A 16405-nucleotide genomic window follows, 5' to 3' on the forward strand; every position below is an offset into this window, starting at 1 on the left:
CTACCTTTCAAACCTCTATCCTGCTATCCCAACCCTAGTTAGTGATACCAATGTGCTAAGCCAGCCCAATGGACCATCAGATACTGACCAGAGCTAGCCTCGGCTGTGGCTTAGGTTCTACTGGCCCAGTTCTCTGGGCCATGGGCTTTTGGTCCAAAGTAGTTGTTCTTTCTTGAATCTGAGAACAAATATATAAGATGACTAAACACCGAAAACGTCACAGATGTCTCTGTTACTGTGACCCTAAAAGATCATTCAATTCATTGATCCACTCCTCAGAAGTCCTTTTCTTCAGCAGTGAGTCAATCAGGTCAGTATGTCCAGCCACACTGGACAGACCACTGCTGCCTAGCTGCCTGCTGTAGGCAAAAGGTAGCTCTTGGCCCATGATCCTCACAGTGTAAACTTGAGCACAATGTAGCCCTGGCTGGCTGTTCGTCTGTGAAGTGGGGCTCTGGCTGAAGGCCCCCCAGCTCAGGCCCTGAAGGACTTAAGCCAGGCAAGCCCTGCTGTGGAGCTGCTTGGGGAGGTGCAGATGCAGGGGCACTGTTCCTCTGTTGTGTGCTCACTGGGGGGCAGCATGGGCCCTGCTGCACCTGCTGAACTCATAGGAGCCATGGGCCTGCTGGGCATGGCTTGGGAGAACTGCTGGCCAGGTATTTTTAGGTGGGCTTGCTGTATGTGGAAACTGGAAGCTGCAGTGAAGGGGCTCACACTGCTGTTCCCAGGTGTCTGGCTGCTCAGGTTTGGCATTCCCTGGTGCTGTCATGAGGCATTCTGGCTTCTCATGACTACTGACACCCTTGGGACTTGTGACTTTGTTAAACCAGGAGTCAGGGTTGTGTTATTGTGCTGCTGGGAGAGACTGGCACTCCCCAGAGAGTTCTATCCATATGCAGCTGAGGTGGAGGCATTTTGGCCCATGTTGGTCTGCCGTGGAATGTGGGCATGTGTGCTGGTATCCTGTGGTAGGGGCTGGGTAACTATCTGGGCTAGGCCAGATGCCATGCCATAAAAGCTGTTCTGAGGCAAACTCTGGGACCCGGTAAAATGGGCCACTCCACGTTTCTGCTGGCCTGAGCGGGAGGGGAGAGAAGAAACAGGGGCATGTCCAGGACCCATTGACATCAGAGTTCCAGGCTGAGGGAACACTCGAGGACAGCTGGGATTGGATGGACCCAAGTTGTTCATTCCAGGCACAGCAGCAGAAGGTCCTGTGAACTGTCCAACCTGCTGTGGGAAGGTGCTTTGTGTTGGGTCTTAGTACTGGGGTGGGGGTGGGGGTGGCCAGGTCAGATGACACTGAAACTGTTGCTTTTCCTGCTCAGCCAGGAGGTGCTGCCTCTGCAGGAACTGCTGCTGCTGCTGCTGCTGCAGCTGCTGCTGCTTCTGCTGGTCCAGGAGCAGCTGGTGCTGCTTCATCACAGCTCCCTGTTGCTGGCTGCTGAGGTATGGGGGGCTGCTGTGAGTGCTAGCCACAGAAGCACTAGGCTGGGCTCCCACACTGGCAGTTGGGGCTGGTACAGGGATGCTGAGGGGGTGGGTTCTGCTCCCGGCCAGGGGGAACCAATGACCAGAAAGGCATGTTTCCTGGCTTTGGTTTCATCAGAAAGAAGGGGTTCTGTTCATTACTCAGATGAGGCAGTTGCTGGGGAAGATATGCCATCAAAGCTGGTTTGTTCTGGCAAGACCCAGGGCCACCTTGGCCACAGTCTGCTTTGTAATAAGAAAGGGGTTTTGTATTGCCATAGTCTAGCACAGACCCTTGGTTATTCACGGGGTTCTGATTCAAGTTACTTGGTGACTGGTGACTCAGCAGGCTGGAGTGGCTAGGCTGGAGGTAGGGGCCTCCTGGTCGAGGAGAACTCTTGTTCACACTAGGCATCATGAGCAGTTTTGAGTTGGTAAAGTCTTGCTTATAGCCAGGAGGGCTGGCAGGCTTCTCCATGGGATAAGGAACATCTAAGGGACTATGGGAGGCCTCTGCCTGCTGCCATGTGGACAGCTGGCCTGGGCCAGGTGCTGGGGCAGCTTGCTGTGGATTCTGTAGCATCTGCTCACGCTTTCTGCTTGGCAGCTATCTGTTGGAGCTGGTGAACAGAGGACAGCTCCGAGGCCCCTCCTGGGCCCTGGCTAGGTAATACTACACCTGTGAGGGCTCTTTGTGCATTCTGGGTCTGGGCTGATCCAGCATCAGGTTTGGACTGGAATTATCCACCCCAGGTTGACCAGTGGTGTGAAACAGAGTCTGAGAGCTCCCAAGGCTTGAAGACTCTGTGCCCACAGAGGCAGATGAGGGTCCTAGGAAGGTCTGGCCTGCAGACCCCACCCTTACTTGTGGAGAACCTAACTGTTCCTGCTCAAAAGCTGCTGGAGAGAACTCAGTCTTAATATTAATGTCCTGGGCCAAAAGGGTTTGTGTGGCAGAATCGGGGGCTCTGGATCCTTCTTCTCCTCAAAGTCCTCAGTAAACAGGTCCTTCATGTCTTCGTCAGGCACTGACCTGTTGAGCTCTTCGATGAGCTCCTTCCACTCCTGCTCTTTAAGGTTGAGGTCAGGCATGAGGTTGCTCTGAGCTACGGAGCCTCCAGCTCCTGTGATCATGCATGGCAGGTCGTCCACTGCCTCTTGCTTCAGTTCTTTACTCAGGCTTAGAGGAAATGGCTCAGTGGAGTTGCTGCCTCCATTCAGGTGGATGCTGGAGTCTGCCAGACACTTCTTGTTGATGGAATCTAGCCCCAGGGAATGCTTCCCACCAGTCTGCAGGGCATCTCCGCCAGCAGGCTTGTCAGGCTGACCCAGGGGTGAGGCAGGAGGAAGGCCATTGGCAGACACACTGACCCCCAGAGGGGCCTCTCGGAGGGTTTTCTTATGCCCAGGAAACAGGTCTCCATAGCCATTTGGTTGATCGCCATTCTGAGGGGAGGCAGCCCTGTCAAGACTCCTCTTTACAACTGGGCGGCTGTCGTGCAGTGCTCGCGCCTAGGGATTGTGGGCAGACGGAACTGCCGAAGGATACTGGGGTCGGTGGTAGCTGGCGTCAGCTCCAAGCCGGGCCAGCGGGGGTGGGCTAGCAGACTCCGGGGTCGGGGGCGTGGAAGGAGCCAGCTGAGCCGGCCCAGGGCCTTCAGCAGCCGACGGGGAGGGGCTCGCTCCACAGTGGCCTCTGGTCACCCGAAAACTGGAGCGGGACCTCTGTCCCAGTCCCCAAAAGCGAGAAAGTGTTGTCAGCTCTTTTAGTTCTCTCCTTTCAGGAGTCGCTCGTGAGAGCCCATGGAAGAAAAGTGTCTCAGCTCTTTTAGTTCCCTCCTTCCGAGAGTAGCTCGTGAGAGCCTACGGAAGAAAGGTGTTTCAGCCCCTTCAGTTCAGCTCGCTCTTCCCACTGAGGAGAGAGGAGAGTGTTGTCCTTTGAAGTGCGCAACTAGCGACTGGCGAGGGATTGCGAAAACACTCCGACAGCAGGAGACCTTGCACCGCACAGCAGTAGTAGTTTAATTTGAGCTCTGGAATTATATATATACAGTTTTGGGGAAAGAACAGGTAGCCCCTATTGGTTTGGCTTGGGTGTTTGAGGATGCCTTATTTGCATGGAGGTGCTATCCTACGTGATAAGGGTCACGGGTCTCTTTGTGGGAAGTGGAAGCTAAGAGGGCCATCGGCGTGGGAAATCTGAAGCAACCTTCCGTCCTGTGACCCTTTTCAGGCCGAGGTTTCCGGGGCTTCGAAGATTTCTACCAAGCTTTCTGGCTTTCTCATAGCCCACTGCCCCACAGGCGGCCATGCTCTGGGCCGTCCACTGCGTCCAGGTGCTCGGCGGCTGGGGCGGGGGCCCGGAGCGGCTGCCAGTGCTTGCCGGCGCACCTGGCCTTGGCCTGGATGCAGCGCTGGTGCAGGGCAAAGGTGTGCTGGCGTTCAAGCTCCAGGTGCTTGGGAGACACAGCCTCATAGAGGGCCTCACATGCTGATGCTGTGGTGGCGCCGGCACAGCTTGATGCGCCAGTGGAGGCGCTCCATGATCGCGCTGTGCTGCTGCAGCACGAACTCTGCCATGGGGCAGGTGGGTAGCACTATGGGCCATGGGCAGAGCTGGCCCGGCCCGGGCCTCCCGGACGGCTGGCGCTTCGGGTTCCTCTGCTTCTGGCGGCCTGGATCCACCTCACAGCCACGCCATGTCCGGGCGGGCTGTGGAGCGGGCTCGAGCGCGGCGGTGGGTCTTCCTCCCGCCCCACTCAGCCCGATTCCAGGCCAGGGAACACCGCCCGGCTCAGGCTTTGGCCTGTCCGCTATACCCCTGCCCCATTGTTTTCCACGTCGCTGCTGCCGCCATCTTAAAATTGTTTTCCACACAAAGGAATCTTAAAAGCAGGGGCACTCCAGTCAGGATTTTGGAGAAATTTATAGTAGAAGAGAAGTAAAGCAAAGAATCAGAGCATCCCCTTTAAAGGCAGAAAGCCCTTGTGCCTCATCTCTGCACCCTCACATAATAGAGAGATAGAGCTCTCTACTATCTCTTCCTTTTCTACAAGGTCTCTAGTTCAGTCCAATGGAGACTTAACCTTGTGAACTCACAGTACCACATTACACCCAGGAAAGTCACAGGGGGTATGATGGGTCCTAGCTACAAATGATGTGTGACACAATTCACTCCACAGCATCTGATATGTAACAATAATGAAGTTTAGAACTGACTGAAGGTTTTGTAAGACTAACACAGAAGCATATGTGTCCCTTGATATTTATACTATCTATGTACTTCAAGTTTGAGTGTTATTTTTACTCTTTTGTGAACTGTTCTGCCTTATTCTGGTGTGAACTTGGATTTTCTGATCATCTGTTAATGTTTCAGTATCTAATATCACATTTGTTCAAATGTCTATGTTAGGTCTCTGTTAAGTAAACATTTCATCATCAATTCAAATTGATAAAATCTAAAACCGATCTCTGTGAGCATATCTTACAGTTTTAAGAGTATCACTCTGGCTTATGGTCCTATACATATTAGTCAGACTCTGTGGGACTGTAATTTGGCCACGCCCCCAGAGCCCAGAGAGAGGGCAGGGAGAACAAGTCTCTGTTTCAGTATTTCCCTGGCCCCGCCCTTCTTCTCGCTTCTGATATATAAGCAAACACTTTCCGACATGTTTTGGGAGAGTTCTTTTATCATCCAAACCCACCACCGTGACAATAAATCTGGACATGTTCAACTCCACATGTCTCATGAAATCTTGAATTCATTGTGTACGATGAATTCAAAACCCATGCGATGGGGTGAGAGTGGGAGAGAGCTAGGGAGCCACCGGACACTTTCTCCTGAGAGCCAAGGAGAGTGGTGCGTGGGGGACACTCTCTGCCCACTTTTGTTTGAGCCCCAGCATCTCATCTGGCACACAGCGTCCGGGTGTCTCAGCTCTCGGGACTCTGCAGCCACTTGTATCAGAGAGTGCCGCCGCCGGCCTGGGACCGCCCTGACATCTGTGCTCAGGAGCATGGGCCCTGGCCCGCGCCCACGCCTGGGCCGCCCCCACGCGACCCGGGCGCGAAATCTGCCCGACAAGACTCTGTATTATTAAACCACATACCAGGCAACAGAAAAGTATTCCTTATACTAAGGTATTGTTCCTTTTATTCTATTCTATGAACCTGGATTAGTGCTGGAATCACATAGAAATATAGAAATATACCCAGAGTTGGTTAAGGTAGTCTACCCTTCTAATATCAGTATTCCAGAAGCTAAGGCACAAGTAGTACAATTACAGTTCAAATTAGATTACCAAGTGAGTCTAGAATAGCCTTCTCTACACAGTTAGAACATGTCTTGATCAACAAACAAAAATCCAGAAAGGAGGATAGGTGTAGGAGTGATTGTGGTAAATCCAAGTTGACAGAATTGAATAGTAAATTTGATGCCAGGATAGACATGTTAGTGAAAAATAATCTAAAAATTATGTGAAAGCAAATAAAATATGAGCATTGAGTTTTGTATACCACATAATTTAATTCAGAAAATTTTAGAACATTAATAAAAGTTATACTTTGGCTTGATGTGTGAGGACATTTGCAAAAATGATTATGTTATGATAACTCTGAATTTATCTCTTAATGAATCCCTTGTTAAATCCATGTCACATCGTTATGTGCCAGACAGGGACTTTTGAGAGATTAGCTCATTAGAGCTATATACTTGAGATTGCATTTTCCCTCGGACTCTTCCTGTATTCCTTGTTTTTATCTTTATTCAAGAAGAAGGGGCAAAACCTCTGGCACATGCTATTGCCCCATGATGTCGTATATATAGGACAAGTATCCATCAACTGAATCTGCTGAAACCTTGGGCCCAAATTAATCTTTGCATTTTTATTTCTCTCAGCCAATGGGCAGTGATTAAATCACACAAGTTCAGCGTAGCGTTAGTAGTACAGCACTTCTCTTGCACACAGGAAATACTGGGTTTAATTCTCAGAAACTTAATTCCAAAATGGCAATATTAGAAAGTGAAAAAAGCAAGTTTTGATCTTAATAGACGTTCATAAAAGCTTCAGTCAGGCTCATTTGGGGAATAAGAGATGCATATGTGATCAAGCAAAACCAGAGTGTCCTATAGCACAGAATGAGCCTCTGCCACCTGTGAGGAGACAGGGAAGTAAGGCATAAGCTGAACAGGAAATAGAATTGTGGTACAATGCCAGATACCTCTCTAGTGAAGCAAGTCAGATAACCAATCACCATAATGGTTACTTGTATATATGTGAGTGATGGCATAGAAAAATTGTTAAAATAAGCAAGTAGGAGTATGCTGACATCTGAAAAAGGGAAAGTCAATGTGATTTAATGCAGAGAATGACTGGCAATGCAGTAATATGCATTATCTCTATGCCTTCCTTAAGAGAACATTAATAGCCTTTTTATTGCATTTTAATTTATTTATGTTATTGGTTAGGTTTTACTTTTTCTTTTTTCTTTTGTCTCTTTGTGTCTGTGTCCGTGTCTGTCTCTCTGTCTCTCCATCTCTGTCTTCCTCTTCCTCTCCTTCCTCTCTCTCCCTCTCCCCCTCCCCCCCCCCCCCGTGTGTGTGTGTGTGTGTGTGTGTGTGTGTACTGACCAAAGGCCATTTTAGTTCTCAGTGTGAAAGTTCTTTTTCTAACATGTCTTTCCTTCACCATGTGGGTTTTGGGGATTGAACTCAGTTGTCACACTTGGTATTAGAAACCTTTACCACTGAGTTATCTCACCTAAACAAAACATTGGTGCTACCAGGGTAGTTGACATATAGTAAGGAAAATATTAACATATGTTTTAGTTAGTATTTGTATTGTTTGACTGTTTCTTTTTTTTTTTTTTTGGTTTGGTTTTTCGAGACAGGGTTTCTCTGTGTAGCCCTGGCTGTCCTGGACTCACTCTGTAGACCAGGCTGGCCTCGAACTCTCAAACTCAGAAATCTGCCTGCCTCTGCCTCCCAAGGGCTGGGATTAAAGGCGTGCGCCACCACCACCCAGCTTGACTGTTTCTTTGAACACAGGAATAACAGTATTTATACTGCTAGGTATAAGAACAATTATAAACATTGAAAATAGTAAGTCATGATCATTTGATACAATAAGAAAAATCATAGCAACTTATCATAGCAACTCTTATAAATGATATTTAATTGGGGCTTGCTTACAGTTCAGAAGTTTAGTCCATTATCACCGTGGCAGAAAACATGGTGGATGTAGGCAAACATGGTGCTGGAGAAGGAGCTGCAAGTTCTACATCTTGATCTAATGACAGTAAAAAGTATTTGTCATACACTACTTGTTTGTCTCTGTACCAATAACATACAGGTTTTTTTTTAATCACTATTGCTCTGTAGTATAGCTTGAGGTCAGGGTTGGTGATTCCCACAGAAGTTCTTGTATTGTTTTCACTCTCCTGGGTTTTTGTTATCTAAGATGAAGTTGATAATTACTCTTTCTATCACTGTGTAGAACTGGGTTGGAATTTTGATTGGGATTGCATTGAGTCTGTAGATTATTGTTGGCAAGATGGTCATTTTTACTATGTTAATTCTACCAATCCATAATCATGGGAAATCTTTCCATCTTCCTAGGCCTTCTTTGAATTTTCTCTTCAGAGACTTGAAGTTCTTGTAATACAGCTCTTTTCACTTGCTTGGTTAGTGTCACATCAAGATATTTTATATTATTTGTGACTATTTTGAAGGATGTTGTTTCCCAATTTTTTCCCAGCCCATTTATCCTTTGTGTTGAGGAAGTCTACTGATTTTTTTTGTTAATTTTATATCCAGCTACTTTTCTGAAGTTGTTTATCAGCTGTAGGAGTTCTCTGAGAATTTTGGGGGTTGCTTATACCATCCACAAATAATAATACCTTGAGTTTTCCTTTCAAGTCTTTATCACTTTGACATCCTTTTGTTGGCTAATTGCTCTGGCTAGAACTTCAAGTACTATATTGAATAAATAGAAAGAGAGTGGGTAGCCTTGTCTTTTCACTGATTTTAGTGAGATTGCTTCAAGTTTGTCTCCATTTAATTTGATGTTAGCTATTGATTTGCTGAATATGGCTTTTATTATGTTTAGCTATGTAACTTGAATTCCTGATCTTTCCAAGGTTTTAACATGAAGGCATACTGTATTTTTTCAAAGGCTTTTTCAGTATTGAATGAGATCACATGTGATATTTTTCCTTTGAGTTTGTTTATATGTGGATTACTTGATGGGTTTCTGTATATCGAAACATCCCTGCATCCCTAGGATGAAGCCTACTTGATTGTGGTAAATGATCTTTTTGATATGGTCTTGGGGTTGGTTATTGAGAATTTTATTGAATATTTTTGCATCAAAATTCATAAGGGGGAGCCTTCCGGTCTGGACCTGAGCATAGAGCAGGTCACAGGTGGCAGCTCAGCACCCAACCCCAGAAAACCGAGAGAAAGAGGAACTCCCAGGGGCTTTAATTCAGGCAGCATCCCAGGTAAGGAAAAAGCAGCACTTGCCCCAAACAGGGAGCAACTGGGACCCACTGGGACCCAGGAATTCACTCCTGGCCTGGAGCGGGCTCCATCCTGTCTGGGCCCGAGCACATGGCAGATCCTGGGAGGCAGCTCTGCACTCAATCTCACAGAAACCAGAGGAAGTGGAGCTCCCAGGAGCACTAATCCGAGCAGTATCTTAGGCTAGGAGGTGGCAATACTTGCCCCCAAACAGGGAGCAACTGGGACCCTCTGGGACCCAAGAATTCACTCCTAGCCTGGAGCACGGGTTCCTTCCGGTCTGGGCCCGAGCAGATCCTGGGAGTCAGCTTTGCACTCAATCTCACAGAACCTAGAGGAAGCAGGACTCTCAGGAGGTCTAACCAAAGCAGTATCTTAGGCTAGGAGGTGGCAATACTTACCCTCAAACATCCACTCCTGACCTGGAGCCTGGGCCCCCTTCAGGTTTCCACCTGAGCACGGAGCACATCTTGGGCCTCAGCTCAAACCCCAGCAGCAAAACCCATCCCAAACAATTCTGACACAACCTAGATAATAGGAAAGACAGGCCCCAGTCAGAGACAGCACAGATTGTACAAAGGCGATAGAGATGGCAAAAGGCAAGCGCAAGAACACAAGCACCAGCAACCCAAGGTACTTACAATCATCAGAACCTAATTCTCCCACATTAGAAAGTACTGAACTCCCCATATCACCAGGAAAGCAAGAACCAGATCTAAAATCACTTCTAATGATGATGATAGAGGACTATAAGAAGGAAATAAATAACACTATCAAAAAACTTGAGGAGAACACAGATAAACAGGATGAAGTCCTTAAAGAAACACAAAAGTCCTTTAAAGAATTACAAGAAAACACAAACAAACAGATGAAGAAATTGAACAAAACCATCCAGGACATAAAAATGGAAGTAGAAAGAGTAAAGAAATCACAAAGGGAAATTACCTTGGAGATAGAAAACCTAAGAAAGAAATCAGGAGTCATAGACACAAGCATCACCAACAGAATACAAGAAATAGAAGAAAGAATCTCTGGTGCAGAAGATACCTTAGAAAATATTGGCACAACTGTCAACGAAAACGCAAAATGCAAAAAGTTCTTAACACAAAACATCCAGGAAATCCAGGACGCAATGAGAAGACCAAACCTAAGGATAATAGGTATAGATGAGAGTGAAGACTCCCAACTTTAAGGGCCAGTAAATATCTTCAAGAAAATTATTGAGGAAAACTTCCCTAACCTAAGGAATGAGATGCCCATAATCACACAAGAAGCCTACAGAATGCCAAACAGACTAGGTCAAAAAAGAAATACCTCCCATCATATAATAATCAAGACACAAAATGCACAAAATAAAGAAAGAATTTTAAAAGCAGTAAGGGTAAAAGGCCAAGTAACATATAAAGGCAAACCTATCAGAATTACGCCTGACTTCTCACCAGATACTATAAAAGCCAGAAGATCCTGGACAAATATCATACAAATCCTAAGAGAACATAAATGCCAGCCCAGGCTACTTTACCCAGAAAAACTCTCAATTACCATAGACGGAGAAACCAAGATATTCCATGACAAAACTGAATTTACACAGTATCTGCCCACAAATCTGGCACTACAAAGGATAAGAGCAGGAAAGCTCCAATACAAGGAGGGCAATCATACTCTAGAAAGAGCAAGAAAATAATCTTTTTACATCAAACCCAAAGGAAAATAACCACACAAACGATGTCTCCACTATTAGCAAAAATGACAGGAAGCAACAACACCCTCTCCTTAATATCTCTTAACATCAATGGACTCAATTCCCCAATAAAAAGGCATAGGCTAACAGACTGGATACGCAAACAGGACCCAGCTTTTTGCTGCTTACAGGAAACCCACCTCAGCAACAAAGACAGACACTACCTTAGAGTAAAAGGTTGGAAAACAATTTTTGAAGCAAATGGCAACAAGTGGGAGTAGCCGTTCTAATATACAATAAAATCGACTTTCAACTTAAAGCTATCAAAAAGGATAGGGAAGGACATTTCATACTTGTCAAAGGAAAAGTCAACCACCATGAACTCTCAATTCTGAATATCTATACGCTGAATACAAGAGCACCCACTTTCATAAAAGAAATCTTACTAAAGCTCAAAACACACATTGTACCTCACACAATAATAGTGGGAGACTTCAACACCCCACTCTCAGCAATGGATAGATCATGAAAACAGAAACTAAATAGAGATACAGTGAAGCTAACAGAAGTTATGAACCAAATGAACTTCACAGATATCTATAGAACATTTCACCCTAAAGCAAAAGAATATACCTTTTTCTCAGCACCTCATGGTACCTTCTCCAAAATAGACCATATAATTGGGCACAAGACAGGCCTCAACAGATATAAAAAAAATTGAAATAATTCCCTGCATCCTATCAAATCACCATGGTCTAAGGCTGGTCTTCAAAAATGACAAAGACAATGGAAAGCCCACATTCACATGGAAACTGAACAACACCCTACTCCTTGATAATCTGGTAAGGGAAGAAATGAAGAAAGAAATTAAAAACGTTTTAGAATTTAATGAAAATGATGGCACATCATACAAAAATCTATGGGATAGAATGAAAGCAGTACTAAGAGGAAAATTCATAGCTCTAAGTGCCTACAAAAAGAAACTGGAGGGAGCATACACTAGCAGCTTGACGATGCACCTGAAAGACCTAGAACAAAAAGAAGCAAATACACCCAAGAGGAGTAGATGTCAGGAAATAATCAAACTCAGGGCAGAAATCAACCAAATAGAAACAAAAAGAACTATCCAAAGAATCAATAAAACCAGGAGCTGGTTCTTTGAGAAAATCAACAAGATAGACAAACCCTTAGCTAGACTACTCAGAGGACAGAGAGATAGTATCCAAATTAATAAAATCAGAACTGAAAAGGGTGACATAACAACAGAAACTGAGGAAATTAAAAAAAATCATCAGATCCTACTACAAAAGCCTATACTCAACAAAATTGGAAAATTTAGATGAAATAGACAATTTTCTAGACAAATACCAGTTACCAATGTTAAATCAGGACCAGATAAACCATCTAAACAGTCCCATAACCCCAAAAGAAATAGAAGCAGTCATTAAAAGTCTCCCTACAAAGAAAAGTCCGGGACCAGACGGTTTTAGTGCAGAATTCTATCAGACCTTCAAGGAAGACCTAATTCAAATTCTCTTCAAACTATTCCACAAAATAGAAACAAAAGATACACTGCCCAATTCATTCTATGAAGCCACAATTACGCTCATACCTAAACCACATAAAGACCCAACAAAGAAAGAGAACTTCAGACCAATCTCCCTTATAAACATTGATGAAAAATTACTCAATAAAATTCTAGCGAACCGAATCCAAGAACACATCAAAAGAATTACCATCATGATCAAGTAGGCTTTATCCCAGGAATGCAGGGTTGGTTCAATATACGGAAATCCATCAATGTAATCCACTATATAAACAAACACAAAGAAAAAAAACCCACATGGTCATATCACTAGATGCTGAGAAAGCATTTGACAAAATTCAACACCCCTTCATGATAAAAGTCTTGGAAAGATCAGGAATTCAAGGTCCATACCTAAACATAGTAAAAGCAATATACAGCAAATCAGTAGCCAGCATCAAACTAAATGGAGAGAAACTTGAAGCAATCCCACTAAGATTAGGGACTATGCAAGGCTGCCGACTCTCCCCTACTTATTTAATATAGTATTGGAAGTCCTAGCCAGAGCAATTAGGCAACATAAGGAGGTCAAAGGGATACAAATTGGAAAGGAAGAAGTCAAAGTCTCACTATTTACAGATGATATGATAGTATACTTAAGTGACCCCAAAACTTCCACCAGAGAACCCATAAACCTGATAAACAACTTTAGCAAAGTGGCTGGATATAAAATTAACTCAAGCAAATCAGTAGCCTTCCTCTACTCAAAAGATAAACTGGCCGAGAAAGTAGTTATGGAAATGACACCCTTCACAATAGTCACAGATAATAAAAAATACCTGTGTGTGAACCTAACCAAGCAAGTAAAAGACCTGTATGACAAGAACTTCATGCCCCTGAAGAAAGAAATCGAAGCAGATCTCAGAAGATGGAAAGATCTCCCATGCTCATGGATTGGAAGGATTAATATAGTAAAAATGGCTATTTTGCCAAAAAGCCATCTACAGATTTAATGCAATACCCATCAAAATTCCCACTCAATTCTTCACAAAGATAGAAAAAGCAATCTTAAAATTCATTTGGAATAACAAAAAACCCAGGATTGCAAAAACTACTCTCAGCAATAAAAGAACTTCTGGGGGAATCACCATCCCTGACTTCAAGCTGTACTACAAAGCAATAGTGGTAAAATAGTGTGTGGTATTGGAACAGAGACAAGTTGGAGAATCAATGGAGTAGAATAGAAGACCCAGAAATGAACCCCCATACCTATGGTCACCTGATCTTTGTCAAAGGAGCTAAAACCATCGAGTGGAAAAAAGACAGCATTTTTAACAAATGGTGCTGGTCCAACTGGATGTCAGCATGTAGAAAAACGGAAATTGATCCATACTTATCTCCTTGTACAAAGCCCAATTCCAAGTGGATCAAGGACCTCCACCTAAAACCAGCCACACTGAAACTAACAGAAGAGAAACTGGGGAAAAGCCTGGAACACATAGGCACAGGAGAAAAGTTCCTGAACAGAACACCAATGGCCTGTGCTCTAAGACCAAGAATTGACAAATGGGACCTCATAAAACTGCAAAGGTTCTGTAAAGCAAAGGACACAGTCAATAGGACAAAGCAGCAACCAACAGGTTGGGAAAAGATCTTCACCAACCCTACATCTGATAAAGGGCTAATATCCAAGGTATACAAAGAACTGAAGAAATTAGACTCTAGACAATGAAAGAACCCTATTAAAAAATGGAGCACAGAGCTGAACAAAGAATTCTCAACTGAGGAATCTTGGATGGTTGAGAAACACCTAAAGAAATGTTCAGCATCCCTAGTCAACAGGGAAATGCAAATGAAAACAACACTGAGATTCCACCTCACACCAGTCAGAATGGCCAAGATCAAAAACACAGATGACAGCACATGTAGGCGAGGATGTAAAGAAAGAGGAACACTCCTCGACTGTTGGTGGGATTGTAAACTGGTACAACCACTATGGAAAGCAGTCTGGCGGTATCTCAGAAAATTGAACATAGTGTTACCTGAGGACCCAGCTATACCACTCCTGGGCATATACCCAAGAGATACTTCAACATACAACAGGGGCACATGCTCCACCATGTTCATAGTGCCTTATTTATAATAGCCAGAAGTTGGAATGAACCCAGATGCCCTTCAACAGAAGAATGGATGCAGAAAATGAGGTACATTTATACAATGGAATACTACTCAGCTATTAAAAACAATGAGTTCATGAAATTCTTAGGCAAATGGATGGAGCTGGAAAATATCATCTTGAGTGAGGTGACCCAATCTCAAAAGAACATACATGGTATGCACTCACTGATAAGTGGATATTAGCCCAAAAGCTCACAATTTCTAAGAAACTATGAATAGACCACATAAAACTCACATAGAAGAAGGAAGACCAAAGTGTGGATGCTTTGGTCCTTTCTAGAAGGAGTATCAGAAGTTTCAACCAGAGCTCCTAAAGTCTAAACCGCCAGTCAGAGAGCACAAAGGGAGAGACTCATGCACCTGTATAGGGAATTGAAGGTGACCTTCTTTTTTTTAAAATAATTTTTTAATTGGATATTTTATTTACATTTCATATGTTGTCCCCTTACTCCATCCCCCAACCACCCGGGAACCCCCTATCCCCTTACCCCTCCTCCTTCTTCTCTGTGGATGTAACCCCTACCTACCCCCCACTCCCACTTTCCCACCCTCAAAATTCCCACCCCCTGGGGCATCCAGGCTTCATGAGGTCAAGGATCTCATCTTCCACCTATGCCCAGCAGGGCCCTCCACTCTTACATATTCAGCTGAAGCCCTGGATCCCTCCCTAAGTGCTCCCAGGCTGGTGGTTTAGACCCTGGGAGCTGTGGTTGGTTGGTATTGTTGCTCTCCTCATGGTGCCACAAACCCTTTCAGCTCCTTCAGTCCTCACTCTAACTCCTCCATTGAGAAACCCATGATCAGTTCAATGGCTAGTTGTGAGCATCTGCCTCAGAATATGTCAGACTCTTGAAGACCTCTGAGGAGACATCCATATCAGGCTCTTATCAGCATGCACTTCCTGACTTCCACATCAGCATCTACCTTTGGTGACTGCACATGGGATGGATACTCAGGTGGAAAGGTCTTCAAATGGCCCCTCCTTCAGTTTCTGTCCCTCACTTTGTCTTCATATTTGCTCCCTTGAGTAATTTGTTGCTCCTTCTAAGAAGAACTGAATCACCCTCACTTGGTCTTCCTTCTTTATGAGCTTCATGTGGCCTGTGAGTTGCATCTTGGGCATTTCAAGATTTTGGGCTAATATCCAATAATCAGTGAGTGAATACCATGTGTGTTCTTTTGTGATTGGCTTACCTCACTCAGGATGATGTTTTCTAGTTCCATCCATTTACCTAGGAAACTCTCAAATTCATTGTTTTTAATAGCTGAGTAATACTCCATTGTGTAAATATACCACATTTTTTGAATCCATTCCTCAGTTGAAGGACATCTGGGTTCTTTCCAGCTCCTGGCTATTATAAACAAGGCTGCTATGAACATAGTTGAGCATATGTCCTTGTTATATATTCCAGCATCTTCTGGGTATATGCCTAGGAGTGGTATAGCTGGATTCTCAGGTAATGCTATGTCCAATTTTCTGAGGAACTGCCACACTGATTTCCAAAGTGGTTGCACCATCTTGCAGTCCCACCAATAATGGAGGAGTGTTCCTCTTTCTCCACACCCTCGCCAGCATCTACTATCACCTGAGTTTTTAATCTTAGCCATTCTGACTGGTGTAAGATGGAATCTCAGGGTTGTTTTGATTTGCATTTCCCTGATGACTAAGGACACTGAACATTTCTTTAGGTGCTTCTCAGCCATTCGAGTTTCTTCCGTTGAAAATTCTTTGTTAAGCTCTATACCCCATTTTTTAATAGGGTAATTTGGTTGTCTGGAGTCTAATTTCTTGAGTTCTTTGTATATATTGGAGATTAGCTCTCTATCAGATGAAGGATTGGTAAAGATCTTTTCCCAATTTGTTGGTTGTCGTTTTGTCCTATTGACAGTGTCCTTTGGAAGGTGACCTTCTTAGACTTCAGTGAAAGTGGAAGGCCATGGTCCCCAAAAGTTTGGCTCCCCTACTGTGTAGGAATTCGAGAGCAGGGAGATGGGGCTGGTAGGATGTTTGGAGCACACCCTCACAAAAATT

At 44.5% G+C, this 16405-nt stretch overlaps 1 pseudogene; it reads right to left on the reverse strand.

Moving 5' to 3' along the window:
- Positions 1-232: 232 nt before the first annotated feature.
- LOC114628196 overlaps positions 233-16405 on the reverse strand; it is a 39473-nt pseudogene continuing 23300 nt past the window's right edge.

The sequence above is a fragment of the Grammomys surdaster genome, unplaced genomic scaffold (assembly GCF_004785775.1).
Source record: "Grammomys surdaster isolate TR1022 unplaced genomic scaffold, NIH_TR_1.0 265, whole genome shotgun sequence".
NCBI lineage: Eukaryota > Metazoa > Chordata > Mammalia > Rodentia > Muridae > Grammomys > Grammomys surdaster.